Genomic DNA, 26,414 nt, shown 5'->3' on the forward strand with positions numbered 1-26,414 from the left:
TGTTAGCCGCTTTGAGACTCCTTCGGGTAGTGATAAAGCGGGATATCAAATCCAAACTTCTTCTTCTTCTTCTTCTTCTTCTTCTTCTTCTTCTTCTTCTTCTTCTTCTTCTTCTTCTTCTTCTTCTTCTTCCCAATGCACCACATTAAAGGCCCTTTGGCAGCTGCGAAATCACTGACATGTAGACATAGGGGTTGTGGGGTTTGGGTGGGAAAAAAGAGACAGGGGAAAAGTCTCATTGTGTAAGTGGACCCTGCTATATGCATGAAACTTAGCTGAATCCTTCTGTTCTGCTAGTGGAAGCAAAGATCACCAGTGTCGAAGCAATGATTCTTCAGCGTCAACTTCGTTGGACTGATCATGTTGTGCGGATGCCTGATGACCGTCTTCCAAAGCAACTGCTCTATTCCCAACTTAAAAATGGAAAGTGTAATGCTGGTGGTCAACAAAAGAGGTTTAAAGACTGTCTTAAGGAAAATCTTTAAAAATGTAGTATAAACACCAACAATTGGGAAACACTTGCCTGCGAGCGCTCCATTTGGAGAACAGCCTTTACCAAAGGTGTCATGGGCTTTGAAGACACTCAAACTCAGGATGAAAGGGAGAAACGTGCTAAGAGGAAGGCACACTTGGCAAACCCTCACCATGATCAACTCCCACCCGGAAACCTTTGTCTCCACTGTGGAAGGACATGTGGATCCAGAATTGACCTCCACAGTCACTTACAGACTCACTGTTAAAACCGTGTTTATGGAAGACAATCTTACTTGGCTACGAGTGGTCGCCAAAGAAGAAGCAGCAGTTAGTGGAAGCCAGCACAAGGGCTCCCACTAGAGCAATGGGGATTTCCCCCTCTCCTCCCCCTATGCACCCTGCAATCTGCTCTGGGGAGTCAAGAGCACCCCAAGAATAGGGGGAGAGGGGAGAGGGGAGATTGTTCTGTCAGGCATGCAGAAATGCTTGCACCAATGTAATGTTCTCATTGACTTCTACCCATTTTATACCTCAGCAGTAAAAGAAACATGTATAATCCTTGTACAGTAGATGACTGCCATGTAGACCCATTGAAATTAACGGTCATGACTAATTTTCAGTAGGTAAAACATAGTTGGCAGGAATATCAAGTCTTTCATTGCCGTAATCAGGCCCATGGGAAAGAGGACAGATTAGTAAGTAGTATTTACTGTGAGAGGGACGCGGGTGGCGCTGTGGGTTAAACCACAGAGCCTAGGACTTGCCGATCAGAAGGTCGGTGGTTCGAATCTCCGTGACGAGGTGAGCTCCCGTTGCTCGGTCCCTTCTCCTGCCAACCTAGCAGTTCGAAAGCATGTCAAAGTGCAAGTAGATAAATAGGTACCGCTCCGGCGGGAAGGTAAAAGGCGTTTCCATGCGCTGCTCTGGTTTGCCTGAAGCGGCTTAGTCATGCTGGCCACATGACCCGGAAGCTGTACGCCGGCTCCCTCGGCCAATAAAGCGAGATGAGCGCCGCAACCCCAGAGTCGGTCACGACTGGACCTAATGGTCAGGGGTCCCTTTACCTTTATTTACTGTGAGTGTAATTGTCCCAAACAGAATCCACAGCACATGTTTTAAAATTATGGTTTCAAAATGGTCAGAGATTTAGAAAGGAGCTTTTTTTTTAATAATAAAAGAGAGAGGAAAAAGAAGGCGACGAACAAAAGGAACAACTAATTAGTTTGGGGTGAGAAAATCTCTACTCAAATGTTTGCAAGACGAAGCCCTGGATAATTATACAATCTTATTAAAAACAAAACCAAACCCTGACACTGCTAAAATAGTTGATACCGTATGTTCTTAAGCTGCTATCATCATACTGTTGCTGTTGATTATTATCTTTTGTGCCCAGTTCCTAATGGGATGTCGTGACTCTTTGCCTCTCTGGCGTAAAAAAAAGAATATTTTCGTTTTACAATGGAAACCTGAACTTTTTTTTTTAAAAAAGAAAAGCTATTGTGAGCTATTTTAAAGAGCTCGGATAGTTTAGTGCAATAGGGAGGCACCTTAATGTCAGGTACTGTTTTGTTAAAAGCAGTCCAAGGCAGCCTTTTCTATGCTTGAGGGGAGGCTGAGGGAGAAGAGAAACAGGAAAGGAGAAAAAGGCTATGTACACATTAGGAGCTTGAAACACAGCAAGCTTATCCTAGCTCAGTTGGTTAGGGCATGGTGATGATAATGCCAAGGTTGCAGGTTCGATGCCCATAAGGGACAGCTGCATATTCCTGCATTTCAGGGGGTTGGACTAGATTATCCTCAGGATCCCTTCTAATTCTATGATTTCCCCCCCACCCACTGCACTCCAGATTGCATTTGCACTTGTTCAGGCCCGTCTTACCCATAGAGGCTAGTGGCGCGGGGCGCCAGGGCACCAAGTTCTAGAGGGCGCCATGCGAAAGTCCAGGGAACACCAAACGAGTGCGCTGAGTGAGCGAGGGTGTGTGCGTTGCTCCCACTGAGCGTCAACTCAGTTTTTTCCCTTTTAGCCTGCAGGCGCCGAATTCTGTGGGGCGCCAGAAAGCTAAAACGGAAAAAACCGAGCCGACGCTTGGTGGGAGCGGCGCACGCACCCTCGCTCACAACTCACCTCCATAAATGATCTACAGATAAAGAGCCACTATCAACAGCAGGTTCATGCAGAGGTACTACTCTGACAGCACATTTATCTCCCTTCCAGCTCACCAGCATCCTGGAATCCATATGGGTAATGTTTGGTCCCGAGGGTTAACCATGTGGCAAGCAGTGGCGTAGCGTGGGTTGTCAGCACCCGGGGCAAGGCAAGTAATTTGCGCCCCCTAACCCATGGATTTTAGCAGGGGGCAGAGAGCTGCAAGTACGAGCGCGCCCCCCCATGTTGCGCCCGGTGCGGCTGGCCCCCCCTGCACCCCCACGCTACGCCACTGGTGGCAAGGTCCAAGTCCAGTCCAAGGTCGAGGGTGTGGTATGGAGGCTGTCAGTCAAAGCTGAAGCGGGCTCCAAGACGGGGAGTCGGATGGGGTCAGGAACTCTGGCAGAAGAGCAGGACAAGGTGCAGGCAGGAACAGGCTACCAACAACGTTGCTCCCGCAACCTGGGACTGGGGCTGACTGGCTTTTATCTGCTCCGAGGCATAGGGCTGCCCCGGTCCACAGGTGACTCGCCTCTCCTGGCCTGGAAGTGAGCATTCCTCCTGCAGGAACTTAGTTCCCTCCGCCTCTCTGCCCTGAGCCTCTGCAGCTCAGGAGAGGCTGGAGGGTTACCGGACCCAGAGGCAACCTCAGCTTCCCCTGACGGGGCTGAGAGTGGAGCACCTGCAGGCAATGGGTCCTCCATCACCTCAGGAGCCAGAGCAGACTTAGCTGGTGCCTGCACCTGAGGATCCAGCACAGGTGAGGACCCTTCAGGCTCATGCCCCAGCCTCATGGTTCTGGAGGCAGGGAATCCTGTGCAGGCTGGGATCCCACAGGTTCAGCCTCCGAGTCCAAATCCCAGGCCATCACATGCCCTCTAGCTGCTGCCTGCCTCCTCCAACCCTAAAAAAAGGTCAACAACTCTGGGGAGGCGCTGGAGGGATCTTTGCACCATGGCGCTGGATATGCTTAAGACGGCCCTGTACTTGCTGTACATACCAGCGTAGGAAGTGTTTGTTATCCAGGCATATGTGACCCAGATTTGACTTCACAACTCACCTCCATAAATGATCTACAGATAAAGAGCCACTATTAACAGCAGGTTCATGCAGAGGTACTACTCTGACAGCACATTTATCTCCCTTCCAGCTCACCGGCATCCTGGAATCCATACTGATAATGTTTGGTCCACTACCTCTATTTAAGTTTGAAATTGTGCTGGTCCCGAGGGTTAACCGTGCGGCGAGGTCCGAGTCCAGTCTGAGGTCGAGGGTGCGGTATGGAGGCTGTCCGTCAAAGCTGAAGCTGGGTCCAAGGCAGGGAGTCGGGTGAGGTCAGGAACTCTGGCAGAAGAGCAGGACAGGGTGCAGGCAGGAACAGGCTACCAACAATGTCGCTCCCGCAACTGGGACTGGGGCTGGCTGGCCTTTATCTCCTCTGAGGCATAGGTCGGCCCCGGTCCACAGGTGACTTGCCTCTCCTGGCCTGGAGGCGAGCACTCCTCCTGTGGGATATTAGTTCCCTCCGCCTCTATGCCCTGAGCCTCTGTAGCTCAGGAGAGGCTGGAGGGTTACCGGACCCAGAGGCAACCTCAGCTTCCCCTGAAGGGGCTGAGAGTGGAGCACCTGCAGGCAATGGGTCCTCCATCGCCTCAGGAGCCAGAGCAGACTCAGCTGGTGCCTGCACCTGAGGAGCCAGAGCAGGTGAGGACCCTTCAGGCCCAAGCCCCAGCCCGTGCTCAGCTGGTTCTGGAGGCGGGGACTCATGTGCAGGCTGGGATTCCTCAGGTTCAGCCTCCGAGTCCGAATCCCAGGCCACCACAGAAATATTTAATTTGTGCCTATTTTTTGGACTGACCCCCAAAGATCAAACAAGAGGTGTTGAATAGCTTACCTGGGCTAATGTTCAGTGCTACCACAAGGAGCAGGCGTACAGAGGACTAAGTCAAAGAGGGCTTTCATAAACCATTTTGAGGTTGTTGTTTTTTAAAATAATTAATCCCAGCCATCCAGAGTGTGGACTCTTCCGCACTTCTGTTTGTCTTGAGATTTCTAGGCACAGGTCTGAGAGGTTTTTTCTTATGCCCCTCTGCTTTCTCTGGGAAAATCTGTGGTTTACGGCTGAATCAGAACAAACGTCAATTCCACAGGACACGTAGGAGAAATTGTGGGACAAAGGGACATGGGAACGAGTCCTGTGTGTATCAGAAGCCAGAGTTGGAAGTAGGTGAGCAATAAAACACCCAATGTTTATTCAAAGAAACCCAAACAGTGCCAGCCTAGTGGTCGCAGCAACTCTTCCCAGTAGGTCTTGCCCCAATGAGGCAGTTGTGAGGACTGAAGTTCCCCACCTTCCCACTGCTCTCTAAGACTCTTCCCCAGCAGCCTGTGGCTCCGCCACCTTATCTCTCGTTGCTCTGCTCTCTTCATTTCCCTGCATGTTCTGTGAGACCAGGGCGAGGGGAGCTGGTCACAGCAGGGTGGGAAACTCCCTGCCTTCTTGCCAGGGAGCCTGCCTCAACTCTGCCTCTTCGCCTCCTTCTTTTCCAGCCTCCGCTTCTGGCTCTACTTTTGGACTGCTCTCTTTCACAGCCTCTTCCTGCTCACGAAACCCAGTTGCCTCTTCAGCTTCCAAAACCTCCTCCTCCCAGTCTGCTCCTTCCTCTCCCTTCAAGCACTTATCATTGTCCTACCACCACTCCCCTGGCTTTGATCCTTCTTCCCTGGGGGGTTACCTTGGGGGCTCCCTGGCTGGTACCTCCCACCACTTTTATGCATCTAGCTAGTCTGTGACATTGTCCTACTGTAAGGAGGAGCATCTCCACCCCCATCGTTCTGCCTGGAAACTGAGGACCAGTGCCAAGGGCCTTCTGGCTGTTCCCTCACTGTGAGAAGCAAAACTACAGGGAACCAGGTGGAGGGCCTTCTTGGTAGTGGCACCTGCCCTGTGGAACGCCCTCCCATCAGATGTCAAAGAGATAAACAACTACCTGACATTTAGAAGACATCTGAAGGCAGCCCTGTTCAGGAAAGTTTTTAATGTGTGACATTTTAATGTATTTTAAATCTTTGTCGGAAGCCGCCCAGAGTGGCTGGGGGAACCCAGCTAGACGGGCAGGGTACAAATAAATTATTCATATTCATATTCATATTCATATTCATATTCATATTCATATTCATATTCATATTCATATTATTGTTATTATTATTATTATTATTATTATTATTATTATTATTATTATTATTATTAGAGGCTCTGCCACAGGTTGTGGGGTTGACTGTAGCAAAGTCATCCTCGAAGAGGGTGACACCAGAGGATATCAACACTTTGGGTCATCACTATCAGTCAGGGTATGGAATCAGAAAGCTAGGCATTGTGGGAGACAGGCCTGGAACTCTCACCTGGGGTGAGAAGCTGGAAGAGGGCAAGTTTGGTTTGATGGGGTTCCTCTGGTCTGCTATTTCTCTCAGTCTGTTTAGCTTCTCAGTCTATAGATTTCTCATTTTCTAGGTTCTCGCTGCTTCTTTCCAATCTCGTCTAGGCTTTTCAGCCTGCTTTTGCCTTCTGTCGCAACTCAGTCAATGGCAGCCAAAGATCCTTCTATGTGCCCCTCTCCTCTGTGGCATTACAGCATCTCAGACGCTCGCTGCCAAAGACTTCACCACAAAATCCCTTAGTGTATTACAGTATGTTTCATTTCCCCTCTTGCCTCAACAAAGAAAGTCCAGGAGAGCCTTTGTGTAGTAGTGTCAGTTTTCCTTGGATTCAGGATAGAAGAAGCTTGGGGGAAGATTACTCCCAAGTATTTCCCAAGTGGTGCAGGAGAAAATGTTCCTTGCTTGTTATAATGGCTAAGGGATTCATCTTCAGAGACAGGCCTTCATCGTATGGCCAGAAGTTTATAACAGGTTTTTTTTTTTTTTTTTTTTTTTAAATCATTCTGGTAATGTCCGTTATAATGCAAAGTTATCCATCATGGTTGTCAGCTAGATTGCATCAGCCAAAAACGTAATGGTTGCTAACTATCCATTCATCATTATGCTTGTATCCATCACTGGGTGAAAGTATTAATCTTGATTGCCAGACTTGTGTTGTGTCAAAAGATTATGATTACGAAATAGCCCTTAATCAGCCTTCCTTCTCCATCTTCTAGACGGTTTGTCCAGGATCAGGAGAGATGGAAATTTAACTTCCATTTTGTATGACAGGAGGATCACAAGAAGATGATATTTTATTGTTTTCTGATTAATGTCCCTCTTAAGGCGAAGTTTTCTGTCCTGGTGATCAACTAGCCTGCATCCACCCAAAACACAATAGCTATCAATTGTCCATTCATAATTATGCATGTCTCTATCACAAACCTTGCTAGCTTCACTGGGTCAAAAGGTTATGAGTTGCTAAATAGCCATTAATCAGTCTTCGTTGTCCATTATTTAAGCCACAAGATAACGACTTTAATTCTTGCATTTTGTGTGATAGGAGGATCACAAGAGTATAACGCTTATCGTTTTTTTAAGTTTGGTGGCTTTCAAAGTGGATTAGACAAATTCACAAAGAGGTACTGGGCAATGGGCTACGGCTCTCCCATCAACCCCCCCCCCACTTTGTTTATCACATTATAATGGGACGTTGTTGAACTCCAGCTCCTATTAGCCCCAGCCACCACCTTGGGAGTTGTAGTCAAACAACACCAAAGGAATACATGTTCCTTCAGTGGCATAACGTGGGTTGCCAGTGCCCGGGGCTGAATGGAGGGGTGGGTGGGTGGAAAACGGATGGAGTACGCATGTGCATTCAACTGCCTAATGGCATCCGCATCACCCAGGAGATTGAAGCCGCAGAGATAAGAAACGAAGAGTCCTTCCGTTGTCTGGAGAGGTCACTTCCTGGTTCGCAAGGAGAAGCCGTTTTCCACCGAGCCCAGCGACGGAAGCACATAGCTGTATTGAGGCAGCACCGGTTGTGGACATTTTGTAGCCCTAACAATTTTGCGCCCGGGGCACCCTCACGCTATGTCACTGTGCCTCTTTCCCTGACTTACAGAACAACACTCAGAATGGCATTACCAGCACACTCTCATTATAAACGGAACACTGCTATTTATCCTCTGAAGCTTGTGCTTGCTCAGTTTAAGATCAACGTTAATATAGCCGCAAAAATGCACCATGGCAAGTTTCCTCGCCTCAGAGAGCGAGTGTGATCTGCTGTAACACCTGTTATCTCTAATTAAACTTGAGGGAGGTCTCAAGGGGTGAGCAGTCTTATGTTTCAAGTCGCCATCTCAATATAGATTTTGAGGTTGGCTTCAGAATGAAATATTGTTTCTGATGGTACCTGGGCAGAGATCAAAGCATGGCCTGTTAGCTCTAGAGGAGTCAGATGTCTCACATTGAAATAATATTTTAAAATAGATTCTCATTTGTCATCTCTTGGACACTTGCCGGTTTTCAGACAGAAGTACTTTCTTTGCAACACAATCTCTGAGAATCGTAGCAATACAGCTTGTTTATTTTCTGTGCAGCCGGACTGTATGAATTGTTTGCTCAGAAGTAAGGCCTCTTGGGTTCAATGGAGCTTGGTTCTATGTAACCGGGTGTAAGATTGCAGCCTGAGAGTATGATCAAAATAATCCAAAATCCGAAGAACGTACATTACGTTCAATATAATATCTGCACCATGAATGCATGCAGACCCTTCAAGAGTCCTTATTTCCCACCTGAAAGGTGCCAGGACTCAGTTCTGATGAGTTACGGCTAAAAAAAAAAAAAAAAAAAAGCCCTGTTATTTATTAACAGTTAACTCTGAATCCAACAATTAATTTCCATTCCTAAGTGGACCTTGTTGTCGTAGCAGAGGAAGCATTTAATTTCCTCCTGATCTTTGAAACCGGAGGAGTCTTCTGATTGCTGCAAACTTTGGCTTCTCTCTCTGCTTCTGATGTTATGAAAGTGCTTTTGCTGTGACTCTGAATTAGCTGAATATATATATTAAATATATTATATATATATTAAAGTTCACAGAATGCTTTTGTCATTCTTAACCAAGTTTGCCCCCATCCCTAAAGGGGTTCCAGCTATAGATACGCCTCCTGAGTTTTCTAAAGAAATAAGTGAGATTAAGCACATGAGCAGATGTGAAAACAAAGTGAGTTTGTGCTGGCAGCAGCGGCTTTGCAGTTCGACGTATAGAATGTCTCCTCTTTTCTCGCCAAGCTGAACAGTGGCTGAGTCTTTGGCAAGCTTAATTCGCACTAATCCCTTACGGGGGTTACACTTCGGGTTCATTTACATGACGCATTGAGTTTTGTGTGTATGTGTTTGGTGGGGGATCCCAACATGGGAATTGAAACAGGGAGGAAGCCAACATGCTGTGATGGTAAATAAGAGCACAGAAACACTTCAGGGACCCTAAGCACTTGAAAGATTTTGCTGCCCCCATATATATCTAATTAAAAATATATACAACAATAAACTGCGAAACAAAAAATTATTTTTCAACATATACTTCAACTGAGAAAATGAACTCTCAGCTGAGCAACTCCACCCCCCACCCCCAATAATTTTCACTGGTTTTCATGTAAATACAAGAACAACACAGAACGACAGTAACTTGTCTCGTGGTACATTCTTATTACGTTTCATGTGCAGCACACAAGCTAGAAGTTTATTGATGCATTATCAATTCAATTGTTCTCTCCACGGAGATTCTTGTGTTGTGGGTGGAATAAAAGTATCTTCTGTCTCGAAAGGGAAAGAAGCCAAATCTTGTCAAAAGTGAGCAATTTGTAACCATTAATGTTAAAAATATATGAAAGCAAATGTCTACATTTGGAAAGGCACGCTCAATACTGTCATATATACCTGTAGGTTTTTTTCATTTATTTTGGGAGCCTTTTTTGTAGAACTCGGTTCAGCCGCACCACATGGTTCATAGCAAATCCAGCAATGGAAAATTGCTGTGGGTGATAAAAACACTCTGATCTTGGATAAGGGCATGTCCTCTAGTTACTTCCTTATCTTCCATTTCAAGGTACCCCCATCATTCAAAATGCACCTCTCAAAGAGGGTTGTGAAAACAACTTCCTCCATAACATGCTTGGCTTCCTTATCCTCTGATACTTTCTGATACAAAGCTTTGCTATGATGAATTGTTAGGATTTTCCCGCATGAGCCCTCACTGAGCTGAGATCAGTACCCCATAGGAAAGAGAGATATGAAAATACCACCTGTTTGTTTAATGTGCTTTGATGTGGGTTTACGGAAGAGATGCTTTCTTGCCTTTTAAAAAAAAACACAACCTGATTTTGAAAGCTTTTAATTTGATTCTGGGACTTTCAGGACTATTGATGCAGTCCAATGCTCTCCCGGGCCCCAGGGCAGAGCTTTCCAAACTTTTCAAGCTGGTGACGAAAGACTTTTTAGACACACATCGTTTTGCAACACAGTACAGTAGTGCCTTGGTTCTCAAACGCCTGGGTTCCCAATCACCGAAAACCTGGAAGTAGGTGTTCCAGTTTTTGAACATTTTTCAGAAGCCGAAGGTCTGATGCAGCTGTTGGCTATTGTTTCTGGGGCGCTTGCACCAATCAGAAGCTGCACCTTGGTTTTCCAACATTTCGGAAGTCAAACTATTTATGCTGCTTTGAGCTCAGGGCCAAATTTACATTTGATGAGGCCCTAAGCTACTGAAGGTAATGGGGCCCTTTATATGTCCAGCTGTCCCTTGTCAACAACAAATTGTCCAGCTGTTTTTGTGTGTTGAATATATGCTATATGGAAATTTATGGACCTAATAGGTATTTTTTTTTGAATTATGGTGCTGGAGGAGGCTCTTGAGAGTCCCATGGACTGCAAGAAAATCAAACCTATCCATTCCGAAGGAAATCAGCCCTGAGTGCTCACTGGAAGGACAGGTCCTGAAGCTGAGGCTCCAGTACTTTGGCCACCTCATGAGAAGAGAAGAGTCCCTGGAAAAGACCCTGATGTTGGGAAAGATGGAGGGCACAAGGAGAAGGGGACGACAGAGGACAAGATGGTTGGACAGTGTTCCTGAAGCTACCAACGTGAGTTTGACCAAACTGCAGGAGGCAGTAGAAGACAGGAGTGCCTGGCGTGCTCTGGTCCATGGAGTCACAAAGAGTCGGACACAACTAAACGACCAAACAACAACAACAATAGGTATCTAAAGCCTTTTGCACATGTTGCCATGCAAACAGTTCATGCAGAATGTAGGCACCCTACCTACAGAAATGAACAAACCAGTGAAAATTTAGGGAGCAGGCTAGCAGGCCATTACTTATATCATAGGAGCCTACACAACACAAACACTGTTTCTGTATGTAGGTTTTATTTTATTTGTTTTTTATCTTATATTTTGGAAATGCACATCCAGTTTTCCCCCTTTTAATTTTTTTTGGGGGCCCCCAAGAGAGTGGGGCCCTGAGCTATAGCTTGTTTAGCTTATACGTAAATCCGGCACTGTTTGAGTTCTTTAGGGAAAAGGCAGGATATAAATATAGATGATGACAATGACCCCAATAGTGGCAATAGGCATTTAATACCAGAAGCATCAAATAAAATGGGCATTTTTCATTTCTCTGATGTGAGAGGATGCTTTTTTTTAATTAAAAAAAACCAAACTGTACAGATAACAGGAGGTCTGTTCAGCGGTTCTGGACTACGGAGGGAGCCTTTTTATCTAACCACGAGCAAGCATAAATCCAATTATCTGTTGTCAGCAAAGAAGAGAGCGTCCATTTGTGTGGTGACAGGGAAGAAAACTGATGAAATAGTTCAACTTTTCAAACTGTGGGGTAAACCCTGAGAATATGTGAACAGCTTGTTCCATTCGAACCAGTTTTTTGAACTTCAGTTACAACCATCACCACAAGTGAGGCTTGGGCTGACGTGTGACCAGAATTTACAAACTTCTGGTTGAATTCTACCCACCTCAAAGTTCATAATTTTGAAGGAAAGAATAAATAAACACTGCAAATCATTTCAGTGTATGCCAGGTAATTAAGAACTATTTCAACATATTAATAAATTCATCATTTGCTCCAAGATACGGTATAGCTGATCCCCTTTCACCAGCTGTAAGAAAAATTTTTTGGCTCAGTATGACAAGGTTGAAAAATCTAGTGAAAGCAGATGATTTCATTTTGATACATGGAGAGAAGTCAAATAAATAGATTCAGGGTATGCACTTTGATCTCCAAATAAAATCCAGGGTAGGCTTTTTTAAACACATACACACACAACATCAAAATATTTGGTTGCTCATCTAAAATCGGCAACATATTTTACAGAAACCATGATTTAAACAGCACTGCTTATGAACTTGTGGCGTAAATCTGCACAGAATGCACATTATTATTTACTTATGCATTTCTGTACAGCGTTGGGTATAAACTTACTTTGTTTCACAAGAAATGAGAATTTGCTTTTGATAAGCCTGGCTTAGCTTTGATTGATGATTGATCTTGACAAACACACAGGAAAACCTCTCTCTCTCTCTCTCTTTCTACTTAATGGCTAAACAAAGCCTAGCTTGTGTCTGCATGAAATTTAATAATAATAATTTAAAAACCCAGCTAGAAGTTATATCAAATACATGCATTCATTTACTCTGGATTAATTAGTCCAGGATTATTATCCTTCCCTTCTCCCCACTCACAACTACTAAAATGGATTTAATTCACCCAAAAGGATGTATTAGGAGTTGGGTGGGAAATCTAGTCAATGCATTGTGTGTGCAAATATGTCACTAAAATATATTAAGGGTAGCAAATCCATATTAAGAATTCATGAGTTTTGCACCCTTACATGCAGTCATGTCAATGAGGTTGCAAAAAAGGGGGGTGAGCTAAATTAATATCCCTATGTAATTAATGACTGCATCATTGATTGCCATCTCCATCTTTACTGAGGGGCAGACTTCTAGGATATTTTATTTCCCAGTGGACCTCTTGATTAAAATGTCTTACACGCACACACACACACACACACAGAGAGAGAGAGAGAGAGAGAGAGAGAGAGAGAGAGAGAATTTACTCAATAGAAAACCTCTAAACTGTCATTTGAGGCCCCATGGGAGAAAAAAACTGAGAGGAGGGGCAATTTGGAGTGGGGAAAATAGCAAACAGAGCGGGGGTTGCCATATGTCCTCTTTTTCTAGGACACATCCTCTTTTTCATGGGTAGGTAAAATGAGAGTCGCCATAGCGATCCATAGTTAAAAGTACAAGCCGGCAAATGTGTCCTCTTTTTTGCTCGTCAAATTATGGCAACCCTAGAAAGTCACCAGAGCCCAGAAAGAAAATACGTCCCAATAAGACCTCACTGAGGAAACACAACAAAAACACTGTAAAATGTTAGAAGAAGACAGAGCGGTTTTGTCTTCCTTCGGTCTGTCCTTGTACATAGCAGGGAGATACTGAACCAACGCAGGACTCAGCTACATTGTTGTTTAGTCGTGTCTGACTCTTCATGACCCCATGGACCAGAGCACGCCAGGTAAACAAAAATAGCAATAAAATGTTATAAATGCATTATAACACTGTGACACCAGATGGTGCTGCAGAGCTGGAATCAGAACTCTCTGAAATTTTCCAATGTGAGCTTTCAAACGTTCCCCCCCCCCCGAGCATTTTCATAGCGGTTTTTTAATAGCTGTGTAGATGCAGCCACAGTCTCCCTCAGAACTACATAGCCAATCAGAGCATATGCTTTTGGGCTTGCCCATCAGAAGGTTGGTGGTTCGAATCCCCATGGCGGAGTGAGCTCCCGCTGCTCTGTCCCAGCTCCTGCCAACCTAGCAGTTCAAAAAGCATGCCAGTGCAAGTAGATAAATAGGTACCACTGTGGTGGGAAGGTAAATGGCATTTCCGTGCGCTCTGTGTTCCATCGCGGTGTTCCATTGTGCCAGAAGCTGTTTAGTCATGCTGGCCACATGACCCGGAAAGCCGTCTGTGGGCAAACGCCAGCTCCCTTGGCCTGAAAGCAAGATGAGTGCTGCAACCCCATAGCTACCTTTGACTGGACTTAACCGTCCAGGGGTCCTTTACCTTTTCATTAATGCTTCTTCAGTGACGATCCTGTCACTCTGCCTGGTTGCTAAGTAGTGCTTGCCCTCCTCCCCTTAGCTAACTGATCTCAACATTAACAGAATTGACTCCTAAACTGCACACAGTTGGCATGTCCCATATAAGTGAATCCCTGCATCTCAACATTCTGGAACTTTCTGTGGAAAAATAAGGCTGCCAATCTACCTTATACGTTATATAAACGTATAATTCAGCCCCAGCTCTACATCCTGTGTGTGTTAGAGCGGCGCGGTGAAACCCTTAGCAGGAGCTGGCGTTACCTGGCATCATTATTGACTTTTCATTACTGCGCTTGCTTCAGGAGTGGAGGTGCTAGGCAGATTAAAGTATTCCTGCAGCAATATAAGGAAAAGCCCTTTGTGCCTCAGTGACATATGTTCTTCTAGCCCTTTCAAAGACCTGCTGCTGCTTACAGAATTTGTGTTTGCAATGCACTGCAGTTAGGAACTCTTCCTCCCTCCCTTAATGAAGTCAAAGCATTGCCTGGATAGCTCAGTTTCTTTCTTTCTTTCTTTCTTTCTTTCTTTCTTTCTTTCTTTCTTTCTTTCTCTCTCTCTCTCTCTCTCTCTCTCTCTCTCTCTCTTTCTTTCTCTCTCTCTCTCTCTCTCTCTCTCTCTCTCTCTCTTCTTCTTTCTTTGGTGATCATTCGTAGCTGAGTAAGATTGTCTTCCATAAACACAGTTTTAACAATGAGTCTGTAAGTGACTGTGGAGGCCAATTCTGGATCCACACGTCCTTCCACAGTGGGGACATAGATTTTCGGGAGGGAGGTGATCACGGTGAGGGTTTGCCAAGCATGCCTTCCTCTTAGCACGTTTCTCCTTTGTGTCCTGAGTTCAAGAGTCTTCAAAGCCCATTGACAACTTTGGTAAAAGCTGTTCTCCAATTGAAGCGCTCGCAGGCCAGTGTTTCCCAGTTGTTGGTGTTTACACCTCATTTTTTAAGATATGCCTTGAGAGAGTCTTTAAACCTCTTTTGTTGACCACCAGCATTACGCTTTCCATTTTTAAGTTTGGAATAGAGTAGTTGCTTTGGAAAACGATCATCAGGCATCCGCACAACATGACCAGTCCAACGAAGTTGATGTTGAAGAATCATTGCTTCAACGTTGGTGATCTTGGCTTCTTCCAGCATACAGTCATACCTCTTCTTGCAAATGCTTCATGTTGTGTTTTTTTCGGGTTAAGAACGCGGAAAACCTGGAAGTGTTTACTTCCGGGTTTCATCACGCGTGCATGCACAGAAGCGTTCTGCGCAGTTTGCACATGCGCAGAAGTGTTCTGCCGGTTCGCACATGCGCAGAAGCACCACTCTGGTTACGGACTTTATGGGGTGCAAACGGCACCACGGAACATATCGTTTCCGCAACCAGAGGTACCACTGTACTAGTATTAGTTCGCCTGTCTTCCCAAGTGATGTGTACAATTTTTCGGAGACACGTTGATGGAATCTTTCGAGGAGTTGGAGATGGCGTTTGTAAGTGGTCCACGTTTCACAAGCAGACAGTAAGGTTTGTAGTACAATAGCTTTGTAGACAAGCATTTTGCTTTCCCTGCGAATGTCCCAGTCGTCAAACACTCTGCACTTCAATACTCAGGCATTGCTGGTGTTCATAACACCAAGGTTGCAGGTCCGATCCTGTATGAGGCAGCTGCATATTTCTGCATTGAAGGGGGTTGGACCAGATGATAATCAGGGTCCCTTCCAACAACACAGTTCTAGGATTCTATCAATCTTGGATGCACCTGGTATTATCTGGCGATTCTATGATGCATCTGTAACGGTGCAGACGCAAAGTCTCCTCCTCATCTGCAGCCCACATCTTTGATGTTCATCCATCGCTAGCATAATGTGACCTTGCCTTGACATAACAAAAGTAAACAAGGCTTGTTATCATGTTGGGTAGCGCTTGGTTTCACATCATAGTAGCTGCGTCTTAATAACTAGACCCTGCAACAAGCAGGAGAAAGGAGCCCTGATCTAATTAAGAAGTTTTGAAAGGGTCGCCTGATCTCTCTTCTGTTCCAACCGACAGTAGCGGCTCTTTCATCTTTTAAAGAGGAATTTCCTGTGGGTTTTGGGTTGTTGTTTTTTAAATTGTTTGTCCATTAAAATTATCATCTAGGCCTGTTTAGGTATCTCAATTTGATGTATGCACTGGATAGCTCAGTGCATGGCAGCATTCATGACTGTGGATAGCTCCGTCAGTACAGCAGGAGACCCTTAATCTGAGGGTTATGGGTTCGAACCCCACACTGGGCAAAAGATTCCTCCATTGCAAGGGGGTTGGAGCGGATGACCCCTGTGGTCCCTTATACAATTCTATCACCTGCCATTTCTTATTATCATAATGGACATTGATCAACATGGTCCTTTTTACACACACACACAGACACAGACACACACACGTGTGTCCATTTCTGCTCCCCTTGTGCCCTAGCCACACAGCTTTTATTTATGCCTCACATTGCTTTTTTGACAGAAAAACTCAAGTGGCTAACATCAAAAGAGGGCAGCCTGCGCCCTGGACACACTCTTAAATATGTCAGACGCTGAGCAAGGCTGAGCTACAGAATGGTTTATTACGACTGGAATTTACTAGAAGGAAACACTGGTAAAATAATGTGGGAAGACTGCATTTTCTTTCTTTTTATGAATTCTTATTAGTTTTTTTAAATATAAAATTAAGTTTTCTACATATAAAATAGAACATTCAGCTATATTTTTCTTTTTGACTTCCCACCCCTCCTGTGCCGATGTTTTCATCCTTATCCTTAATTGTTGCCTTATACTTGTTACTAAACCCCCTAACTCCATTTTAACATCGTTTCATGTTCCCCCTTATATCTAATAATAATAATAATAATTTATTATTTATACCCCACCCAACTGGCTGGGTTTCCCCAGCCACTCTGGGTGGCTCCCAACAGAATATTAAAAGCACAATAAAACATCAAACCTTAAAAACTTCCTTAAACAGGGCTGCCTTCAGATGTCTTCTAAAAGTCAGATAGTTGTTGATTTCCTTGACATCTGGTGGGAGGGCGTTCCACAGAGTGGGCGCCACCACCGAGAAGGCCCTCTGCCTGGTTTCCTGTAGTGTAGCTTCAATTATCCGAGTGAGGGAACCAGCAGAAGACCCTTGGAGCTGGACCTCAGTGTCCACGCTGAACGATGGGGGTGGAGACGCTCCTTCAGGTATACTGGGCTAAGGCCGTTTTTGAATGGGATTTCATATCGCTAAAATATTTTGACAGATGGTCCAAAAAAGCCCCCCATTTTCCATATACAGTTCATCGTCTTGATCTCTTTAAGTTATACAATCAATTCTACCATTTCAGCACCATTAATTTTATAAGCCCTTCTTCTTCAGTTGGAGTCTCTTCCTCTTTCCATTCCTGAGCATAGAAGAGTCTGGCTGCCATTGTTGCATACGTAAAGAAATTAGGAAGACTGCATTTTCCAAGCATTTGCAAGGTGCCATTATTTCCCCCCCGGGAAAATGTGGCGATTCCACTATTTTTATATGATGCGTACCGAGGGCTTTCTCAGTAGTGGCACCCGCCCTGTGGAACACCCTCCCACCAGATGTCCAAGAGAAAAACAACTACCAGACTTTTAGAAGACATCTGTATAGGGAAGCTTTTAGGGCTGTTTTGGGAAGCTTTTAATGTTTGATGCACTATTGTATTTTAATATTTTGTTGGAAGCTGCCCAGAGTGGCTGGAGAAACCCAGCCAGATTTGCGGGTTATAAATAATAAATTATTATTATTATTATTATTATTATTATTATTATTATTATTATTATTGGTTGTGCAAGCATCATGAACACCAGTAACATACTCTTTAAAAAAACAACAACCCAGCAATGACACCTTTTTTTCTGTGTTCAAAAATTCCTTAGAGATTTGCTTGTGTTGCACTTTCTTAACTTCTATTCAAGCCAACAGCTGCAACAATCGAGTTCGGGGAAGACTGCACATAAACGGCTTACTCCTGGAAGCAATAATTTCTAAGGGAAGATATTTTACGGAAACATCTTGAGCCCAGTCCAAACCTATGCAACCGCAGCAGCTGGGCTAAGCACACAGAGCCCCAGCTGTTTATTTGTATTATTTTAAATATTGTCAAGGAACCTCTCAGGTCAAGCCTCCCAAGATGGCTTTGCATTACAGAAAAGTAGAAAAAACAACCACCCCAATATGAAGAAAGCGTTGTAATTTAAAACAGCCGTTAACAAAATCTCAGCCGTGTAGCCAAGCAACCTCCAAAATTAATAATTCCAATTGAAACGGAAAACAAAATTTAAAGCAGAAAAATAAGCAGCTATAATTCCAGGCCAATCCATGTTTCTGATAAAAGCCTCTCTGCCAATAAACTTGTCAGAAACAGGTGGTTCTTCAAAGCTCATTGAAAGTAGGGTTGCTGAGTTTCAAACAGTGGGAATCTGGACAGAAAAGTTGTGGAGCTTTTTTTCACCCAAAGTTGCTGAGGTTTTTTAGTTTTATCCAAAGTTGTTGAGCCCCCCCCCCTTTTTTTTGCAAAATTGCAAACTTTATTTGATGTTTTTGAGCTATTTTTATGGAAAGTCAACAAAAATGGCACTGCCGACCTGGGCACCCATATGTCAAGATTTTCCTGGATACAGTATATATATATCACCAATTTCCGCCCAGACACTGCTGACGAATGCAGTATTTTGGATATGTCTGGGAAATTCCAGACATACGTTAACCCTAATTTAAGGGCCAGAACTGAAGGGGTCTGGCATTATCTCCCTTGGGATGAGAATTTCCTGCTAATTTGGTGAGTAGGGTGGGCAGGTGGGGGTGGGGAAAATGAAAATCCAAAATTAAAAACAATTCAAAACAAATTTCATTCACAAGAGCAGACCCTCCAAGTCCCTATTTCCCAAGGACAGTCCCGGATTTACAGAAGCCATCCCAGTTTCTGATTTGATCCTGGAATGTTCCACTTTTCCTTAAGATGTCCCTATTTTCATCGGAGAAATGTTGGAGGGTATGGAGTTATATGACACCCAAGCCATCTGAAGGCAGACCTGTCTAGGGAAGGTTTTTATTTTAAAAAAAGTTTAATTATGTTTAATGTATGTTGGAAGCCACCCAGAGTGGCTGGGGCAACATTCTACTCATGTAAAAACACCAGGCAGGCCCCACAAATAACCTAGAGGTGCATTTTAAATAAAAGGACACAATCTACTCATGTAAAAACACACTGATTCCTGGACCGTCCGCAGGCCAGATTTAGAAGGTGATTGGGCCTGATCCGGGCCTTAGTTTGCCTACTCATGGAATAGGACATCCCTGTTTTCATCGGGAAAATTTTGTAGGCTATGCAAGATTGGGGAGGGGGCTAATAATAAACCTCTCAAATGTCAAACAGGATAATGGATATCTCTCTCTCTCTCTCTCTCTCTCTCTCTCTCTCTCTCTCTCTCTCTCTCTCTGTGTGTGTGTGTGTACTTGCTTGCATATGTGTATTGATCCCAAGGAGAAAGGGATGGGAATTTTTGAGAGGTCACTCATGATGGTGAGCAGCGTACAAAAGCTTTAAATGAAAAAATGGGGGGGGGGAGTGGAAAGCTAATTAGACCAGAATTGATATGGGTAGTGAATTTGGGGGAGATGTGATTAGCTTGTCCTTGCACGGCAACAACTGTATTTTGTGACTAACCGGGTCCAACTGCGGTAGGTATTTTGTGGTAGTGCACATGACAGTTACTCAAATTTGCAAATGGGCCCCAGGCCCAAAAAGGTTGGTGTCCCCTAACAGACAACGACTGGCCCAAGTTTACCCAGCGAGTTTCATTGCTGTGGTCACATTTGAACCCAGGTCCCCAGCTTCAGTCCAAAATGCTAACCACTACACAACACTGGTTGTACACTGTGGACTCAGCTACACAGCTGCAAATAAAACATTTTAAGTGTGCTGTAAAGTGCAAAATACACTAGATGGCGACAGTGAGTTATGGCAAATTCAACATATTTTCCAAAACTTTTTTTTTTTTTTAAAAAGTATTTTCACAGCGTTTTTTATGTGTCTAGATTCTACCTGTGTGTAGGCTGCGTTTTTGTTTTTTACAGTTTCTGTGTTTCTCATTAACACGAGAGGCCTTTGAACACACCGTTCGCCTAGCATTGCAACTCCAGAACACTGAAAACACAATACAAGGTTACTTTTAATGATTTTGCAACTAACTTCTTTATTGTAGCGGAAGCCTTATTAAAAGTTTACAGTACATTGAATTAGGCTGGGATTTTTGCACGGTTAGTTCTATCCTTTAGGACTCTAACTACATCAAGGATGAGCTTGACAGGATATTAAAAGCCTAAGGGCACCTTGTTCTCCACGTCCATGTTTCTACTCTAATCACAACATAATGAAATTCATAATAAAAAACAGGATTACTTGAGATTAGACGGCAATTGTTGCTTAGTTTTCTCAGCTTGGGTTCTGGTGCTGGTTAGACACTTACCATAATTGTTTCATGATTTTTTACGACAAAAATGATAATGCTTCCATGTTCTTCCAATAATTCCTATATGATTTCAAGTGACCTTTGTCTTTGGTTGCATATAATCATCTAGTTTAAAAAGAAAAGCTCTCTGTGAGTAAGTGAACCACTCCCTTTTCAGTTTACAGCTACCTGCTGCAATCAAGGCCACATACCGTACTGAAGACTGGGAATGGATTTACCCAGCAAGGGAATGGTGTATGTCTCTGCTTTGACGATGACGACGACAACAACAACAACAACTTTACTATTTATACCCCGCACATTGGGCTGGGTTTCCCCAGCCACTCTGGGCGGCTCCCAACAGAATATTAAAAAGATGATAAAACATCAACAATAAAAACTTCCCTGAACAGATGTCTTCTAAAAGTCAGATAGTTGTTTATTGCCTTGAAATCTGATGGGAGGGCGTTCCACAGGGCGGGTGCCACTACCGAGAAGGCCCTCTGCCTGGTTCCCTGTAACCTCACTTCTCGCAGTGAGGGAGCCACCAGAAGGCCCTTGGAGCTGGACCTCAGTGTCAGGGCTGAATGATGGGGGTGGAGATGCTCTCAGGTATACTGGGCCGAGGCCGTTTAGGGCTTTGAATTAATAGTAATAGTAATAGTATTATTATTATTATTATTATTATTATTATTATTATTATTAATATTAATATTTATACCCTAACCACCTTACAGCGCATATAAAATATAATAAAACTTCACACATTAAAATATATGGATGGGATATTATTGGCTAAAAATATGTCCCAGGAGCTCCAGTTGTTGTTGTTGTTGTTAAATTTATATACTGCCCTTCACACAAAGAACTCAGGGTGGTTCACAGTTGATTGAGATCCCTGCGTACTCAACTGCCATGTGTTTACAACTCTCTCTCTTTTCCATGGGATGTCAGTGCAGACCGTCCCTATTTTCCAGGGATAGTCCTAGATTTACAGAAGCCGCCCTGGTTCCTGATTTGATCCCAGAATCTCCCGCTTTTCCTTAGGGCCTCCCTATTTTCATGGGAGAAATGTTGGAGGGTATGCCAGTGTGGACCTGGGGTGCTACTGAGTTTGCCAGTACTACTAAAAAGGTCTCAGAATGTATACCCTCAAAAATCCACAAAGCATTGGAGTCTGTTCGCTCTTCCTGAAGTGTCAGTGGGTTCCCATGAGGCAAGACACAGCGATAACAGCAAGAACCTTTATTGAACTACATCACTGGGAAACAGGGGCAAAGCAACTGCTTATATACATTCCTGAAAGCCTGGGACACTCCCACTCCCAACATGATTGGCTGTCTAAACTTCCAAGCTGCGAATCACAACTCAGAGTTCAAGGGCCAATGGCAGAGGCCAAATCCTGAAATGTTCTGTGATTGGACATCATGTATCGAATCAGAACACAGGAGCTCAGAATCCTGAGTCCAGACTTAAGCTCAGGCAAACACAGACCACTGAATACATAACACTTCCTTTTTTCTCCCCCCCCCCCCAGTGTCAGAACACATTTATTGTTTGCTTGTTTGGAAGATTTTAAATACTGCTTGTTCTCTCTCTCTCTCTCTTAAATAATATTTATTACATTTTCAATTTTTGTAATCACAACATCCATACATACCTCAATAAACCTCGCTCTTACCAAAGCATCGACCTCCTTCCGCCCTTCTTCCTGACTTCCATATATATTTACTTTAATCTTAGCATTTCTATAACCACTTTTTTACCTTCTCTCTTATTTTTATATTTCCTCTTGTTAAATGTAAATCAGTTCCTTATATTGTCATTACAAAACATTTCATCTCAAAGCTACAAACGTTTTCAGAGATATACAATATTCTTTCATATAATTAATAATATAATATAATATAATATAATATAATATAATATAATATAATATAATATAATATAATATAATATAATATAATATATAAATACATAGCACTTCCTAACCACTTCCTGTTTCCTACAATACTGAGTTAGATGGACCAATGGGCTCTATGTTCCCAAGAATAATGTCTGCAGCGGAGGTTTGCTGCAAATGTGTAGCCCCCCTTGTGCTTTGAATCCTGGAAGATTTTAAGTGAGGTTAAAACTCCAGACTTAAGAACTGTAACAGAAGTGTGTGTGCTTGTAAGTTTAGGATGCTGTTGTAAACTCTGGCTTCACTATTTTAAGCGCGGAGTGAATTTTACCATGAATCTGTTTTTTTTTAAAAAAAATAAAAGCTAAATGGGCAATTCCATTACCACAAACACCGGCGCAACTCCATTGCACTTAGCATGCAGATTGCTTCATAAATGCAACAATCAGAGAAAAGAAAAGAAAAAATGCAACAGTCGTTTGCTTCCGCATTCCCATTGGTACCGCTTAAATGCAGTCCACCATATGCTAAAACTGTCAAGGGCAAAGCTTGGGGGAGTGGAATGATTAAAAATTTATCTGTGGACTATGTGATAATACTTCTCAGCTCTAGAAACTATTTGCTTCCTAAAGGATCCAAGAAAACAAAGGGAGGAGTGAAAAGTAATTTCCTTTTGACCAAATCAAGGAAACTGTAATTTCTGAGCCAGCCGCTCTTTGTTGTTTTACATCTTTTATAGGACGCAGCCCACAAAGAGAGAAAAATGCAGTGAAAACACATTGCCTAGCTGATTAAACATTCACCTTCACAAATATTTACTTCATCGGACTGTGATGAATTCAGAATGGGATATTGCATTTAGTAACAGCTCAAGAGCAAAATACGTTGCTGATTGCTAAGAGTCGTGTTGCTCATCTTCCTCTCCACAGCAATAACATCAATGATTTCCCCAAATCTTCAGCGTGGAAAAATTGAGACTGGTTTGTCTTATTTTCGGGAAGGAATAGGCTGACACCCCAGGAATTAAATTTAAACACTTGATTTCCTGTGCGATTCTTGGCTAACGATTGTGTTACCTGCAAGATACGTGTGGAAAACAGAGGAATGTCATTGGGGGCCAAGCTATTTTGCAGATCTGAAATGGAAAGCGGAGATGGCATATTGAGTGAAATGCCAAAAATATGATTGCAGTTAATTATAAGCTGCATTAGCATTCCAGAGGAAGGCAGTGAACGAGAAAGGCGAGCATTTGAGAAGCAGGTGTTTATGAAAAATGGTAAACATTTAGATAAAAGAACCTAGTTAGAAATAATATTGAGATGACAAATTGTTGCCGTGGCAGATTAAAATCCTATGCATATGGTGGCCACTTACACTTCACCAAAAGAAGGCCAAAGGAGGGCATAGATTTGCATGAAATTTGCATAATTGATATGCATAGATGCAAATCTACAAATAATTGCTATACATTGGTACCTCCGGTTACAGAAGCTTCAGGTTACAGACTCTGCTAACCCAGAAATAGTACCTCGGGTTAAGAACTTTGCTTCAGGGTGAGAACAGAAATCGTGCACCGGCGGCGTGAGGCCTCATTAGCTAAAGTGGTACCTCAGGTTAAGAACAGTTTCAGGTTAAGAACAGACCTCCGGAACAAATTAAGTTCTTAACCCGAGGTACCACTGTAATATAAACAGAGGGGATGTCTGTGGATGGCTGATCTGCTTTTTCTTTATATTTATAGCAGAACCTTCAGTTCAAATACGGTTTGCTGTAAACTAGAACTAATGGCTATCATACCTGTGTGCATTTACAGTGGTACCTCAGGTTACAAACACCTTGGGTTACAGGCTCCGCTAACCCAGAAGTAGTACCTCAGGTTAAGAACTTTACCTCAGGATGAGAACAGAAATCGCGCGGCCATGGTGCGGTGGCAGCGGGAGGCCCCATTAGCTAAAGTGGTACCTCATGTTAAGAACCGTCTCAGGTTAAGAACGGACCTCTGGAACGAATTAAGTTCGTAACCAGAGGTACCACTATACCTGGATGCCAGCCCATTGCAGTAAATGTGCCTTCTTTCTGAGAAGCCATGTATAGGATCTCATTGTCCAACACTGGAAGCATAAGAAGCCAGCTTTGCCTGGGCATCCTTAAGTTCTTCGTGACGAGGCATGAAATCATTGCTACCAGATGGCAGGCTATCGATTTCAGGTGTGTCCTTTAATACGCAAATATTAAGCGCATTGCCAGCACAAACATGCCCTGCTGCCGTTTGCAAATAGCACTTTCCACATTACTGAATTTCAGTTCCAGGTAATGCTTGTGTTGATTCTTTTACCTGGAAGAGTCCTGCCGGATCTGACCAAAGGTCATTCATTTATCCATTTCCTTTATTAGACTTCTTAGCCACTTGCCACCAGAAGGTCTCCGAGTGACTTACAGCAATAAAATAAAATAAGAAGATGTACAATACATATTACCATGGGGGGGGGAGTGGGGGGAATTGTCTAATACATTTTCAGTGTTTGATGTTTTATTGTGTTTTTAATATTCTGTTGGGAGCCGCCCAGAGTGATTGCGGAATGAATATATTATTTATAAATTAATTGTTGTTGTTGTTGTTGTTGTTGTTGTTGTTGTTGTTGTTGTTGTTATTGTTGTTGTTGTTGTTGTTGTTGTTATTATTATTATTATTATTACATTCATATCTCGGGTTGAAGTAGCTTTGGTTTGAGTTGAGCACTTTTGGGTAGCGCTCTGCGGCAACCCGGAAGTAACGGAATGTGTTACTTCCAGCTTTTGCCGCTTGCGCATGTGCAAATGCTCAAAATGCTGTCACGCGCATGCGTGGAAGCGGCAAATCACAACCCACGCACGCGCAGACGTGGGTTGCGTTGGCTTCAGGATGCGAACTGGGCTCCAGAACGGATCCCGTTCGCATCCAGAGGTACCACTGTATTATTATTAGTGCTTTGTTTGTAAAAAAAAATGTTTAGGGGTACTCTCATTTTCCTACTCATATTGAAATACTGCCCCTCAATCAGGCCAAACTTAGATTCACAAAGGGGTATGCGTCCCCCCAGAAAAAAAGCAGTGATGATGATTACTATTTATGATGATTACTATTATATTATAGGGCAGCATTTAAAGACTACAATACTAACCTCCGGAACGAATTAAGTTCTTAAGCTGAGGTACCACTGTACAGTACATTGATTATTGCCTTCATTTTATGGATCTATGGTCTCGTTAGACAGTAAAATCCGTGTTAAATTGCTGTGTTTTTTTGGGGGGGGGTCATCGTCTAGAACGGATCAATTCACTTTTCCATTACTTTCTATGGAAAAGTGCACCTCTACTTATGTACGTTTCTAGTTATGACCGGACCTCTGGAACGGACTATGGTTGTAAGGAGAGGTTCCACTGTATTTGAAGACACCTCCCCCCAGTTGATGGCCATTGCCATTCAAATGGTGTGCATGCGCTGCATCATGTGATGAATTATGTGGGGCAGGCCTTATCTGCCCCCCCCCAATATTTTATTCAAGTTGGCACCTCTGCTTCCAAATGGACTTGTTCAGGATTTGCACTGCAGTTTTTATGACGATCCATTTGTTGTCTGTCTGTCAATGGAAGGACAAACATCACCTGCTATTCGTTTTCTTTTTCTCTTTCTTAGGGTCAGGGTGCAAAAAAAGCCCAGGAAAAAAGACAGGCAGCTAGGCTGCTTAAATCCCATGGACGTCAACAGAATTTAAGCAGTAAAACTCTGGACAAGAAGCCAAAGACTATAAACATGGGTTTTTATGTCTTCCCCATTACGAATTGCGAGTGCCAACACCATATCTATGACAATGAGTCCCGCGTGACTAAGTGCTAATGTCCTATTGATGGGGTATTAAGAAGCAAATTAAATTCAAATCATACATTTTAAAAGACAAGATAGTATGAGGAGCATGATTCACAACTCATAAAAAGATCCATGGAAAGAAGCCAGTTGATTTTAGTGTTTCTTACCCCCCCCCCACTCTAGTAATTATTCACTTACTGCGCCGCAATCTAATACAGAAAAGCCAATCTCCTCCTATAATATTCAGTACAGTGGTACCTTGGGTTACAGATGCTTCTGGTTACAGACTCCGCTAACCTAGAAATAGTACCTCTGGTAAAAACTTTGCTTCAGGATGAGAACAGAAATCGCACGGCGGCAGCAGGAGGCCCCATTAGCTAAAGTGGTACCTCAGGTTAAGAACAGTTTCAGGTTAAGAACAGACCTCCGGAACGAATTATGTTCTTAACCCAAGGTA

Source organism: Podarcis liolepis (genome assembly GCF_965112155.1).
Source record: "Podarcis liolepis genome assembly, chromosome: 1".
NCBI lineage: Eukaryota > Metazoa > Chordata > Lepidosauria > Squamata > Lacertidae > Podarcis > Podarcis liolepis.